At 46.9% G+C, this 15,025-nt stretch overlaps 1 protein-coding gene across 6 annotated transcripts in view; it reads right to left on the reverse strand.

Moving 5' to 3' along the window:
• CACNA1E (calcium voltage-gated channel subunit alpha1 E) overlaps positions 1–14,716 on the reverse strand; it is a 3,100,882-nt gene extending 3,086,166 nt beyond the window's left edge. For 3 of the 6 annotated variants that reach the window (XM_069641434.1, XM_069641437.1, XM_069641433.1), the window contains exon 1: positions 14,593–14,713. The gene's annotated coding sequence lies outside the window, so the exon portion shown is untranslated. Of the gene's footprint in view, positions 1–14,592 lie in introns of all 6 variants that reach the window. The other 3 variants (XM_069641436.1, XM_069641438.1, XM_069641439.1) reach the window with 3 other exon arrangements.
• Positions 14,717–15,025: the final 309 nt, after the last annotated feature.

Raw genomic sequence — 15,025 nt, forward strand, 5'->3', positions numbered from 1 at the left:
TGGCTGATGAGCGATGGTAGACTAATTGGGCAAGTGGGCTGTAGTCTGGCGTTGTTCTCTACACCTGAGTTTCGTTTTACTTACGTACTGCTAAGGAGCTGAATGTCCAAGGTTGGGAGAGAATGCCAACCAATTGTGAGGGCCTATGCAATGGTGAGCATACAATGTTGCAGGGGCCAATCCACTGCTGTTATGCTGTTATATTCTGTATTATACACATTTAGAGGGGCGTGTAATACAGATTATATATATGTTCCCCTAATCAATCCCTCCGTCCGATAGGTTTTTTTAATTGCCACATAGGATGACATCATAGCTGAGGCACATCAAGATATCAAGCCTTTGTGTAACTGAAATGTAATCGAGAGTGAGTGAGCTGCGATTTGTAGTTCACTAGGTTTCCCTACTTTATTGAACTGATAATGAAGTAGGATTTTGCCATATTCTTTCAGTCTGTCTGGTTATTTGGGAAGGAGATCATTTATTATGGTAATCCCATTCTGTGGATGAGAATGCTCAAAAGTGATACTGTACAGTACCATGCTGCCAAAAAGGAGCTTTGATGTTAGGGCGCCCCCTCAGGTATTTAGCTTCTTCTGCTGGTTCTTGGGGCTGTGATAAAAATGGTTAGCAGCAACAACAGTCTATGCTCCACCTAATCATCACAGGAGGCACACAGGAGGCACACAGGATAAACCCGCTGAACGTTTTGCTGGACCCAGCGACCACCCTTCCATGCTCCCAGGTGAGTGGGAACCCACCTTTCCTTTCACACTTTTAAGCATGAAGTGAAAGGTTTAATTCCCATAAGAAACACTAAACATAAGAGTAAGTCATGAAAATCAACTGGAAAATAGTTTTACTTTTTACCAGTGTATTTTTAGAACGATTAGATTTGTTAACAAGACAAACCGTGCAGCTTTTTTATTTTTTAAATAATAAAGAAATACAGGGTCTTGTAAAGATACTTGAAGGTAGCCCACGTTAGCAACAATGTGCTGCCTTATGTGGGAACTTCCCTTTGAGTGCAATCCCTGTCATGTCAATAATGTCTCTGCGGTTGCCATCACTGGGTACCTTTCGGACAATCGAGGATTGAATCAGTGGACTATACTCATATTACATTGTTGAATGCGAGTGGCATTAATATGCTACTAGCATATCCAGTTGTTTTGCCGTCTGTTTTTCAAACTAACTTGAAACGCCTTAATTACTATGAAAAAACTCATCGGAATATATAGGGGGAGGTAAGGGGTTGACTGGGTGGGGAGGGGTTGGAGTAGGACTTAGAATATAGGGAAGGGGGTGGTTGGGGTAGAGTACTTTGCCTACCTACAGATGGGGAGCAGGTGCAAGTGGATCTTGGTCACATGGCCTAAGCCCCGCTCACCTGGTGCCTTCAGCTCTGTTCCCCACTTAGCAAGCCCTGCTCACCAGGTGCCTTCCTGGTTGCTGCTCTTTTTCCCTACTTAAGGAGCCCTCCGGCCTCTTTTCCTTTGCAGATGGGGAGCAGGTGCAAGTGGATCTTGGTCATCTGGCCTAAGCCCCGCCCACCCGGTGCCTTCCTGGTTGCCACTCTTTTTCCCTACTTAAGGAGCCCTCCAGCCTCTTTTCCTTTGCAGATGGGGAGCAGGTGCAAGTGGATCTTGGTCACCAGGCCTAAGCCACGCCCACCTGGTGCCTTCCTGGTTGCTGCTCTTTTCCCCACTTAGCAAGCCCTGCTCGCCTGGTGCCTTCCTGGTTGCTGCTCTTTTTCCCTACTTAAGGAGCCCTCCAGCCTCTTTTCCTTTGCAGATGGGGAGCAGGTGCAAGTGGATCTTGGTCACCTGGCCTGAGCACCACCGACCTTCTTAGCCCTGCCTCTTCCTTCCTGCTCTTAACTCTTAGACCAAGGGCGTCTCTCGCCCAGGCGTCCAAAGCAAAGGGCAGTCAAAGAAAAGGGCAATTCCTGTTTGGACCTGTTCGGACCAGGAGGACCTAGGGCCTGACCCCCTGCTCAGACAGCAGATAAGCATGCACCAACATGTGTTTACTCCCTCTGTCCCCACAGGCCATCCCCACCCCTCTGGTCCTCTCGTGATGTTCCCTTGTGCCCCACCCCTTCTCGCACACAGGTGTTGCCTGTTTTGCTTGATTCTTCTACCCTGCTCCTTCTTTCCCCCTCCAGCCTACTTCTGCAGGAGTCTGTCCTGACACATTCTGGTTTCACTATCCTCGTCTTGTGGCAAATGCGGGATTTGACTTTTATGGACTTCATTGATTCACAGTGTGTCACCCTTTCTCAGGGTGACCCTAAATCATTCTGTTCCCATCTTCATCTTGTATCCTGGCTTAGAACATTATGTGTTACTACTGACTTCTGCAATTGTAATTGCTCTCCCCTCTTGCTTCTTCACTATTTTTAACTGCTTACTCTCTGTTCTCTCCTCCTCTCCCTTTCTCCCTTTTCCTATCTCCTCCCCTCACTTTCTTCTATGCACTTACTCTATCAGAATTGTCCCTGGACCTAGTATGATAGCAACCTCGTCTGTCTCCTCCCCCAGCCCCTTACTTGTCCCCCCCCAAACCCACTCCAGCACTATCTGAAATGTCATCAGGCCTAGTACGATAGTCGCTTGTTTTGTTCCTCCCCTCCCTCCCTACACCCCTCTCTCTCACCTTTTGTTTTCTCTGGCTCTACCAGAAATGTCGTCAGGCCCAGTACGGTAGTCGCCCGTATGTTTCCATTTCCTTCCCACTCTCTCCCTCCCTTCCTTATTTATGGCTTAGCTCTTGCACTATCTGAAATGTCAGGCTGAGAACGACAGTTAATTTCACATCCTTACTGTTCATGGCCTTTAAGAATGTCATTATATTTTCTCTTGTTCCCTCCCTTGCCTTGAAGCGCTTTGAAACATATCGTGTATAGGCGCTATATAAATAAACTATCATACATTCCCACAAGCTCTGAGCTCTCCCGCGACTCACTCTGAGTACCCCGGAAATGAGAAGCCAGCCTGGCCTAATAGTGCCAAGCTCCCGCGGTAGTGTATGCGGCTTCACGTGGCTCCCTTGCATCAGCGGAGCCAGCAGGAGAGATCCCCCTAGTACAGTTGTGTGTAAAAAAATCGAATCTTGTCTTATATTTTCTTTTTTCCCCAAAAATCATATAGATCTCCAAGTGTCTAATCTTGGAGGGGTCCATGTCTACTAGAACAAGGTCTCCAAATCAGCTTCTAAGCTGGAGGTTTTATTGCATATTTTTGAATTGCGCAGCAAACCAGTTATTTTATCGCGTTCCCAAAGGGGATATTTTTTAGTTGAGTAAAAATATATTTTAACTCAAAAATCAATGTTTTTTGTAATCCATACTTCTTTACCCCAAGATATGCATGTCATTTTTTTAATTGTGTTGTAGTTCAATACGAACTTTTCGCAAATGTATAAAATGTACAGAAAATATACAGATTGTACACCAAATACATATATTTCAACATAATCCAATAATACAGCAATTCACAAAAAAGTAGTAATAGTAAACAGAAAATATATATATTATATATATATATATATATATATATATATATATATATATATATATATATATATATATATATATATATATATGCATGTAAATAGAAAGATGCATTTTTCCTGTAAAGTTCCACTTCAGGCATTAATAATATTAGAGCCCCATCCTGTGGCAGTGATCAACTAGATCTGGACATACCTGGTTAGTCTATTCCTAAAATCTTACAACACACATCCTGGGTCCAAATGCAGCAGGGCATTAGGTAAAGAATACCATTTTAAATAACAATAGGGAATTTTTAAAAAACATGTTAAGAATCCTAAAACACAGTAAATGAAAGAAAGGCCGACATAAAATGAACAGGAAGCATGCTGTATCAGGTATGTTTCAAAGGCCTTCCTAACCACCATTAAGAGTTAAGAAAGGGGGGAGGCAGGGTGCCCCCTAAAAAGCAAGAGTACAGTGGACAACTAAATGCAACATATCGGTGCACTGCGGGCTAAGCCAGCCAGCCCAGCGCCACTGCTTTAGAAGTCATGCAGCAGTAATTTAGCTTCAATTGGAAACCAATGAAGAGGAAAACGTGGGGTAATGTGCTCGAACTTTCATACACCTGAGATTAAAGGAACGGTGGAATGCTGAGCAGTGTTCAAAGGGGCCGAAGCAGGAGTTGCAAGGTCTATGAAGACAGCATTCATGGCAGAGTTCTGCCACCACATGTCCTGGGAGGGGGGGGCTCTGACATAAAAAGAAATATTTGGTTGTTTTATTACTCTGATCGTAACAGAAATAATGTCTTTATGAAGGCAGGGTAACTTCAAAAAAAGAAACAATTTCTTTTTGAGTTCATAGGGCTCCCCCACCCCATGACATGGAGGCATCCAGGAGGCCTCCATGTCATGGGTTGGGGTGAGAGGAAGAGGCATACACAAGTACTCAGATGAGGCAGAGGGAGGTGGAGGTAATGCCTGACTCAGTTACCTGTAATCTTCATTACTACTAGCCCTACTGTTCCTTATCCCAGTACGTTGCCTCATACACAAGTACTGAAGAGGGGTGTGGAAGTAATTCTGAATTGAGGAGCTAATTTTGGTGCAGCTGGTGGCTGTGACGGGGGACATGTAGGGGTGCGGGGTGGAGTGTAGCTGGTGGCTGTGACAGGGGACATGTAGGGGTGCGGGGTGGAGTAGGGGTTGCGCGCTAAATCGTAATGGTCATCCATATCCAGGCTAAGCAGGCCTGATATGTTTTATTAGTGGCCAGATGGGCATTTTGCTGCAGCCAGTCTAGTCATTTATTACTGTTGCTTGACTCTTTTTACTGGGAATCTCTGATAAGGCAGTCCTGCTAAGTATAATTACCTGGATAGACTGGCATATGGGTGCAGCCAGTCTAGCTGTTTTTCAGTGGTGGCATGTCCATAATGGGCGAGGTGGTGTTGACCCACCGGCCCCCTTCGCCTGTTATGGAGGAGCCAGCACAGTTTATTTTTATTTATTTTTTATTTGTATATGGTTTTATTAAACCTTTACAAAAGAGATAACAAATACATAGAAAAAGTACAGAAATGCATATACAGTCGATATAAATCAACAGGTGAAATACAGAAATATTACCTTAAAGTAATAAAAATATTGTCTAAGAAAAATAAAAAGAGAGATCTATATGTTTTTAAAAACATTATGTTATGAACAGTAGGAAAAATACAATTACATATGTTCCAGATGGAGATTACGTATAAAACTAGACAGAGCCAAGCCCTCTCGAGAGGTTCCAATACTCAGACAGCGTTGCCAAACCAGTTCAGTTGGTAAACCCAGGAATAAAACTTTAAGAGTGTTCAAACAAGAATCTCTCAGCGTTTCAAGTTGTGTGCAGAACAGAATGAGATGTTTAGCCGTCTCTGGAACTAAATGACAGAATCTACTAAGGCTATCCGCCACCGAAATCTGTTTCCATCTCAGTTTAGTGTCTAGAGTCGGTAAGATATTCCACCTCACTCTAAGTAGGATTTGTCGATGATCCCGATTAGGAAAAATCCTAAGGATTGGAGATAAAATACCTCTTTTTTTGTGTTTGTGAGCCAAATGAGACATAGAGCTATAAGAATGGAAAGCCTACGTAGTCTGGCACCAATCATAGTCCCACAACTTCTTTTTAGTTTTTGTAGCTTCAGTGATTAGCTGCTCTAAGTCTGAACTGATGTTACACAGGATATCTTCGCATAGCTTAGCAAATTTAATTAAGAAACCGGGTTGATTCATGTTATTCCCAACACGTTCGTATAGGTTGTTGGGTATAGGTTCCCTAAGTTTAGCATAGAGCATGAGCATTTTCAAATCAACTCGGGATTTTAGGGAACTGTAGCCTAACTCGAATCGAATTGCTCCCTGAGTGCTCCCATATCTGCTTTTTCCAGCTGAGGGATAGCTCCTGTGCGATTTAAGGTTAAGGTTTGAATTGAGAGCAAGACGAGGAGATTTTAAAGAGGACAACAGGGTACGGACGATTCCAACAGATGAGAGCGGAGCGGAGCAAGGACCTCCTGAAAACGTGCACAGGAGGAAAAGCAGAAGAAACCACAAGAAATGAAGGCATCCAATCCTCGATAGCACAGAGACAAACCTCAGGGTGGAAGCTGTCCCCAGACTGATATGTGCATGGAAGCAGGGGGTGACTGTGGGTGACTGAGCGCTTAAGGTCCTGATCGCCCGCTTACTCCGACTCGGATCTCCTCATGAACACCGTTTAGGGGCTATCAAGGGGTACAGCTCTTATCCCTAAGATTCAGTTTGCACCCTCGAAATATTTCTTGTAAGCCTGGTGCCCAGCCAATCAGATCGATGGGCTGGAGGCTAGTCAGAGAGTGGAGATAAGATTGATCTTCAGACCTGCGTCTTCATGGGCTTTCATACCAGTTTAGAGACCATCGCATTAAATGCTGCATCACATGTTTTTTTTTAAATATTTCCTCCAAAGGAATCGCACCACACTAACACTTAAAATACCTAAATGTATGAATAACTATGTATGCCTTTCCTAAACCCTATATAATTGTCCTTTACAATACGGCCTTCCTTTGAAAGTAGGATCTGGACAATGCAGCCTCTAAACTCCATGAGAAGCAGACTACATGGTCAGCTGACAGTCTGGAAGCAAAGGGGCCGATTCATGGAATTTATAGCACAGAAAATAGGCTGTTTACACCCAATCTGCGCGTGCAGCTCTGATTGTCGACTCATGAAATCGAATGCGCTGCACTTTTCTTGGACTTACATGGATGTTGCGCTGGCCTGGCCCGTCTGTGCGAGCCGTCAAAGGGCTTGCACGAGACTCCGAGCAGAGGGTGGGGGTGGGCAGAGGGTGGGGGTGGCCTGCGCAGAGGGCTGGGAATGGGGCAGAACACCAGAAATGGGGACTAACCTGTGAAGAAGTGGGCGTGCTGATGGACGGCCTGCAGGCAATCCCTCGCACACCCAGTATTGCGCGGCAAGATACATATTTGTGGAATCAATCGCGCAACATCTCGGCTGGGAAATGCCCACGCAAGTCCTTCATAGGATCCACCACACAAAGGCTGGTATAAGTACACTTGCGCGTAGGATTTTCATCGCGCAGTCGGGATCGCATGCCGGATTTCAAGGTGTGTGTACTCAATCGGGGTTCCGATGTAATGTAGAGGTGCACATAAGCTGTATAGGGGGTACAGGCAAGTTTTACGTGGGTTTTCACACACATTTCCCAAGTTATTGCTGAGTTACGAATTTTCATAGCCATGCTGTCGGGGTGCCGGATACAGTTACGGGCGACCCCGCACAAGCTGCCTGAGTTGCATGTCTGCTTATGGGGGATTCCTCGCACTGTTTGAAGGGGGTGTGTATTCGCGCCCGGGTGAGTGCGCCAAGGTAGCTGATCTGGCAGTTTCCTGTTTTGTGTGTGGGCGTGTCGGGCGGGGGCGTTCCAGCCGTGACTAGCTCAAACAAATCTGTGAATACAGTTTGCGCTCATTTTTCTTTCTAGGCACAGGCTTGCACAGTGGCCTTCTCACGCCGGCCCTTGTGCGATTTATGCATGAAATTCCATGAATCAACCCCAAAGAGTGTGCATGGAAATCTGTAAAGATAGCGCTACAGATCAATGTGTTCATGGTGTTACCATGTCCTGCACGCCCGGGTCAGATCTAGAAGACCTAGTTTGCAGTGAAGTGCCCTGCTTCAAGCATTCGTCATGTGGACTGCATTGTCCAATACATTTTATGCACAGAAACGCCCGAAAGGAACAGTACAGGTCACAAGGATGGCCGTGCCACCCACACATGCATTGTGACTTTCGGAGTCACACACTGTTCAAACATGAATACTTGAGTGAGTATTCCCCCAAAAGCACATATTAAACCCCGGATGGAGAAAGAGCATGAGACATTCGAAGCAATGTGTGTTTTGAGTGGACAATATTGACATTATACATCCCACGAGGATATGCTAACATGCAAAGCAACAACCATGTCCACATGCAGAAGGCCTTATAGAAAGTCACATCATATGACCATTAAGCCTAATGGCGGACAGCTTACGTTTTACTGCAGATGCTTCTACCTGTGATATTAACTTGAAACAAAGGTCACTTGATGCCATGGGAGAGGATAGTGAAAGGGTGCATGATGCCACTTCTGTTATTACCCCCAGGCATTTTTGGCAATTGGAGTTCCTGTATCACCCTATATTTAGATGATGTACCCTCTGTAACACTTGCTTCTACACCAAAGGACCATTCTATACCCACTGTCTATGGACTGCCTTCAAACCTGCCTTGCAATGGTCTGCTTCCGAATTCGCCATAGGGAAACCCGCTACATCCCCAGTGTCAACCTAGCTTCTGTGTGCCCTTAATCCCATACAAGTCCTACCTCCATATCTCCTGAACAAGGGCTGTGTCTATACCGGCTTTCGGGGGCCCGCTTCCACAATCCCCTGTGTAAAGACAACGTACCCGCCCTGTCTATGAGGACCACTGTCACCCCCGCCTGACGGTGGAGAACAATTGCCCTCCTGCAAAACTCTTACCAGGGACAGCCCTAGTCACAGGCCTTTGGTCCCATCGCCCAGGGCCCCCGTGGTCCTGGAGGCCCTGCAGACAGGTAACATCTGCCTCTTGAGAAGAGGGGCTGCACTGTCAGGTACAATGCTTTTTTCTGGCCCAGCGTTGCCCTGCTGCCTGTCACCTCACAATCCCCTGTGACTCTCTAGAGAAAAATAAGCGCCGCTCCTACGCCGGCAGCCCAGACCCATCACATGATGCGTGGCAGGTCTGAGCTCGGCCTCACAAAACACAATAATCACACTTTATTTTGCAGAGCATGTAAAGTTTAAGCTTTTTATAAGCGACTAGGATAAAAGCCTGTGTACACGGGCCAAAGTGCGTAAAGAAAGACATTTTCAGAGTGTTAATATATTATATGGTATATTTTCATGTCATTTATGTTAATAGAATGTTTTGTCTTTTTTTTCAAAATAAAGAAAAATATAAACAGTAGCGCAATATTTTCATTGTCATAGAACGTGATCAGTGGGATGCAGAAAATACAGCAGCTTTTCATTAACACAGTAGGAGCACTACATAACCTAAGGCAACAGCTCCCTCTAGTGGTGACATCAGGTGAAGCGGGCAGTCTCTACTGCACATGACTGCATCGCACAAACATACATCTGGCCTTTTATTATTGTTAGATAGATGGCTCATTTAAGTAGCCATTGTTTAGAACAAGACGTTGTTAACATTTTGGTTGAAACTGAAAACTTTGTATTTTTATTCTGAAAACAGACACAGAGCAGCAGTGAGCCATCCAAAGCAACATCTTTATCCATGACAGTTAAACAATGCCACACAGAGTTTTTAAAATAGCTCCCTAATATTCATGCGCTCTTACTTCACACACCAAAAAGCATATTTTTGTTGAAAGTCACATTTTTCTCGGATCCTTTATGAAGCATGCCTTTGTCAAACGATGGAAAAACAGCCAGGTTACCTTTTCACACATTTCTGTTCTGGCATTCAGAACACCCACAGGAAATGTTTTTTTAGCCTTCTGCTGAATTGCATTCTGGTATTAGTAGTCTTCTATTCAAGATGGGGGCAGCTAACTCCACAGTCGAAAACAATGTTTTCAGCACTCAAGGCACTGCCCTGTACTTTGTAAATTAATCATCAACCATAATATTCATGATCCCTTCATGAATTGCCACAGTGTTGATTAGTGACCTGCACAAAATCGAAATATTCTTATCATATAATTTTGGATGCTTTATACAGTTTAAGAATAAATACCCTTAACACCAAATATTACAGTACATATTAAGGGGGAGTACGAAGGACCCAGAGGAGAGGAAAAACTGATCTCCATCGCTGCAACGGTGGTGAAACGGGGCCTGGTGGCGGGTTGGGGATCTCAGGAGACAACATCGTATGGAGCAGTGGTGTTGCTAGGTCTGAAAAAGATCTGGGGCTAAGCTCATTTTGGGATTGTCGGGACTCTGGGCTGGCCTTTTTTGGTTGTAACCCCTCAGCTTCTATCTGGGGCTACAACCAAAAGGTCTGGGGCTATAGCCCCCTCAGCTTCCCCCTAGCAACGCCCCTGGTACGGAGTCTGGAAGATCGGCAGGGAGTACTGCCGGAGTCCGGAGGAGATCACATATAGGACTGGAGGATCCAGCACAAAACGCAGGAAGATCTGGGGGAAATGGGAGGGAGGGGATGGAGAGATCGGAACTGAGTCAACACTTACACGGGAGGATACGGAGGAAAAGGCGGGGCAGGGACCGAAGCGGAAGAACAACCTGTCGCTGGGAAAGGTTGCCTTGGGGGTCGAGTCCATGCTTTGTGGCAATGTTATGTTTTTATGTTATATGTCATGTTATGATCAATCGTTCAATCTGCCAAATCCAATAAAAAAAAGTTTCTTTAAAAAACACCAAATATCAAGTTTCTTTTTATTTATTAATATTATTGGTCATGATTTGTAAGGCGCTTTATACAACAGGGTGGTTCTGTATTGTTGCGCTAACCTAGAGAATCATGAGTTAAAAATAATCATAAGTCTAATCAGCAAAATTAAGATTTTTAATTAATGGTTTTTGTTTTTTTTTTCTTCACAATCAGACATTTCAGCCCTTCGTTGTAAAGAAAAATTAAAAAACAATGAGCAAATAAAAAATCTTAATTTTGCTGATTATACTTATAATTATTTAACTCGTGATTATCTAGGCTAGCGCAACAATGCAGAACCACCCTATTTCACAATTTAGCTCCTGAGGTTGGGAGTAGAGCCTCTAGGCGCTGGATGGGCAGTAAGCACCATTGCAAGTCAGGAAGTGAAGCGCACTACCAGTCTGGCCCACTCACCTTGTTTCAAGCTTTACACAACAGGATTGTGTTCCAAAGCGCCATTGGTGATCAACTTACAAGGTACACGGCAGCGCGTTGAGTACAGAACTTTTTTTGTTTTTACCAGTACACTTTCTGGTGGAAAGGGGTATTACCCCCATTTCTGGTGTCATGCTGCAGCCAGTGATACAGGATAACAATTTACTTTTGGCGCAAACAATACATATTATCACCGACTTCCATAACTCCACAATCGTACTCTTTTGTGCTTAAAATATGTATCTATTTGTCTGAGCTCTTTATGGTATTGTTGAAAGCCACACGTGGGGATGTGGATGGGAAAGCGGTGCAGGGCATGCCAGCCAGGATGAGCAGCGAGGGATGCGGGAATGGGAGTGGCTGGCCTGGGGACTGGAGAGATTTGAGTTTCCTGTACCTCTGCTGATTTTCCAATGACAATTCAAGGATACACGAGGGTGGTCAGTGTCGGCCAACTTTTTACCATCCCCCTAGGATTTTTGAAAGGTTGGTGTTATCAAGAAAGTTTGATTTGCTTGTGTGTTCAGCCATAGGCCTTTCAGCCCCAGTCTTCACATTCGCAGTGTGTTTGGGATTTCGCTTTGAAAGGGGTATTTCAATATAGATCGTTGGAATTAAAAGGTGTGCACCTTTTATTCCTTGCTAGCAATGTTTTAGGAAAATCTTCTCTCTCGCGCTATTTTTCGGGTGGAGAGGATTTATTTTTTGAAACGCCAATGCTCATTTGTCCTGTGAACTTTCTTCTATTAAAAAGAACAGAATTAGATTGGCAGACTTCACTTCAAGATGTGTTCACTTCCTGTATGTATAAATGAGTCCCCCCTCATTATTTTTTTTTTTTTTGGGTCTGCTTCAATCGCACTATAAGGCCATCCAAAAGTGGAAGCACTTTAACCTGTCCACCCCAGGCCAAATCCCTGCCCTGGCATACCTGAAACCTGTGCTAAAAGCAGGAGACATTCTGCAGGTATGTAGTTTAAAATAATAAACGCATTGCTCTGACATTAATGACCTTTGACAGTCACAATAATCCTCATTTGTAGTTATAAATGAAAAGTATATTACTACTTCGGACAATATGGCCAAATACATACATCAGAAAAATAAAAGCAATCTAGACACTGCTCTAAACACAGCAGTTTACTGCAGTTCGCAGTACACGAGCACAATGTGTTGCACTGAATTCCAAAACCAGATGTTTTCAAACCAAACTTGCAAACAATATCTCTGTCAACTACAGCTGGGCAGATGTGCAAGTGCCCGAGTTGCAGACTGGCCTCGAATCGTGCTTTTCCAGTTAACCAAAGTGTGTGCTCCTGGGCAAATCATGTTCTCACCTTTCCTTGCCCACCAAAATCTGCAGTCTCTAGAAGGGAGTGAGCCCACACCGTCCGCAGTATTATGAAAACAGCTTTACTCCTGATATTGCCGTAAATGGCTCGAGTATTACACCCATTCTATGACGCCATTGAACATGTAAATAAGGAAGCCCCCACATTTCTATTGCCGCCCAGGGACCCGCAGATCCTAGGGCGGGCCCTGGCTCTTACCATTCCTTACTGCCAAACTGAAGCAACTCTGCTGCGTCAGCAGACGAGGCCTCCAATCCATCTTAAATCCAAGAGGACAAAGCTCCAAAGCAACTCACCTTAAATGCAAGTGAATAATACAGGAGGGGCGGGGGGCACGTTAAGTGCAAGAGAGAGATTCGCCTCTGAGTTGGGACACCTTTCAACCTTTCAATTCAAATGAGGCTGATTGAGAGCCAGGTCCCCTTACTCTAGAGAACCGGACACCATTATCCACCCAGTCAGGAAGGTCAGTTCTACCTTAAATCCCACGGGATGATGTCGGAGAGATGTGCGACCTTAAATCTCTCTGAATGAAGTCGGGGAGCTATGCCACCCAGAGAACCGCCACCATTATCCACCCAGAGAAGAAGATCAATTCCACCTTAAATACCACAGGTCTACGTTGGCGAGATGTGCGACCTTAAATCTGAGTGAAGTCGGAGAGACGACCCACATTTAAATGTCAACTCAGGGAAACTTTGGCATCTGGCCTGCCTTGAATGGTAGGATGCGCGGCGGGAGCCTGGACCCCTTGCCCCTTACCAGGGCCTGGCAGTCTGACAGGCCAGCGAGGCTCTTCTTGGTGGCGGTCTTTAAACTTGAAGGGATATAAGCAGAGGGGCTGCGTGCACCACCCTGGAGGCAGTTGATGATTGTGGGGGAGAGGGGGAAATGGAAGAGAGGGGGGTGCGGAGGTTATGTGCACAGATCAGAAACCCACGAAATGGCGAGGAAGGGGCGCGTATAAAGTTAAGGTGCGCGGGAAATGCCCGCTGCTAATAAGATGGCGCTCGGGCGCAGATGCTGCAGCCCGGCTGCCCGCTGGACTCACAGCAGCCGCGCGTCGCGGGGGGCGGGCAGGTGGATTGCGTGCGCTCCAGAGGAGAAAACACGGGGGACTTTGCATTTAAACACATCGTGTGTGGCTGCTTGCCTTAAAACAAAATTTGGTCCACGTCGGACGGCATCCTCTCTTTCTCCAATATACTGCGGCATGACCGACCGGACACTACCCCCAAGAGCAGAGGTTAGGGTACCTGCTGTGAAAAGTAGGCACCCATGCCCCCGTCCCACCCCCAGCGAGGAAGCTTAACAGGAGAAAGCCCCAGTCCAGGGCAGCCACCCATGCATGCCTCGGGAAGCAGCCCCCCCCACCCCCTGTTAATTAACCAGACGGTCCTCTGGGGCACGGTAGCACTTTCCTCAGATTAGCACCCCGTCCCCCAGCACCTTAAATCAGGCCCACGACCCCCACCCACCCTCTACAGACTGGGATCTCTGCAGCACAGCCACGAGCCAGGGGCAAGAACACCCACACCTCCCACCCCCTCTTTCAGGATAAATAAGCAGCCCCCTCTCATTGCTCTGGGGTGCAACCCCAAGCCCCCCCCCCCATCCTAGGTGCGCAGCCTAGCATTTATACGGTAAAACAGCCCCCCACCCCGACCACCCGTAAAAGCACCCCTGTCCCCAAGGATTCTGCTGAGCAGAGAAGCAGACTCAGATTCTGCGAGCGCCGGGTGTGGGGGGGGGAGGGGTGGAGGTCAGGGGCAACTACAGATGCCTCAGTAACAGACACCCCCGCAGTGCCCAGGAGATTGGCGCTATCTAGCCCAGCAGGGAAGCAGCCGGCTGTACCCCGCCACAGGGCGGAAGACCAGCACCCTGCCCAAGAAGCGCGGGCTCCCTTGGAGAGGTAGACCCAAAAGCCCTCCTTCCAGGGAAAGAAGCCCCGCGTCCTGCTGTCAGGGGCACCCTACTGTTTGAGGGTTGTATTAAACAGGGACGGTAGATGGGTAAAGAGCGCACATCCCCAGCCTCCCTGCCCACCTGTCGCTGCCAACAGGTGGGCAGCGTACGCGCGCCCTCATAGGTTTGCTCGATTTGAGCCGTTCTTGCGGAAGCTGTGCCCCCATGTCTCTCACCGGGGCCAATTAACCCTTCGCAGTGAAGAGACCCCGCTACTAAGCGCTTTCCGTGATGCCGCGGAATCTGTGGGGGAGGGGCGAGAGAACAACCATGGCATGCAGAGGGGGGTCTTGGGGTCTCCTGAATGCTCATGCCGGCCGAGAGGTCGTGCCCCTTCCTTACCTGGGGTTAATTCATGTCTTGAGCCGCAAACTGCAGGAGAGACGGGAGGAGCACTCCAGGCAAGAGATTGGCGATGTAACGGCAGAGAGAGGGGGAAGGCGGGAGGGGTGGCTGAGGAGGAGGAGGAGGAGGAACGGGGGAGCGAGAGGGAAGCATGAAATGGAAAGGAGAGAGTGAGGCGACTGCTCAGCCCGGCGCCTGCCACGCAGCCCACGGCGCGGCGGCGGCATGGCCACACGTGCTGGGCAGCAGAGGTCGCACACATGTACACAGTCCAGGGAGGGGGCACGGGGGCCGCCGCGAAACGGAGCTAAGCGAGGGCAGTCAAGGAGCCCCTCGTTTGGAGTAATTAACTGCGAAAGAAACAGCTGCCAGCCAGCCAATCTAGGTCAGGCCAGTGCTGCGGGTTCATGTACCTGCTGTTGTGGCATCT

Source organism: Ambystoma mexicanum, chromosome 1q (genome assembly GCF_040938575.1).
Source record: "Ambystoma mexicanum isolate Mex_15411 chromosome 1q, UKY_AmexF1_1, whole genome shotgun sequence".
NCBI classification, from domain to species: Eukaryota; Metazoa; Chordata; class Amphibia; order Caudata; family Ambystomatidae; genus Ambystoma; species Ambystoma mexicanum.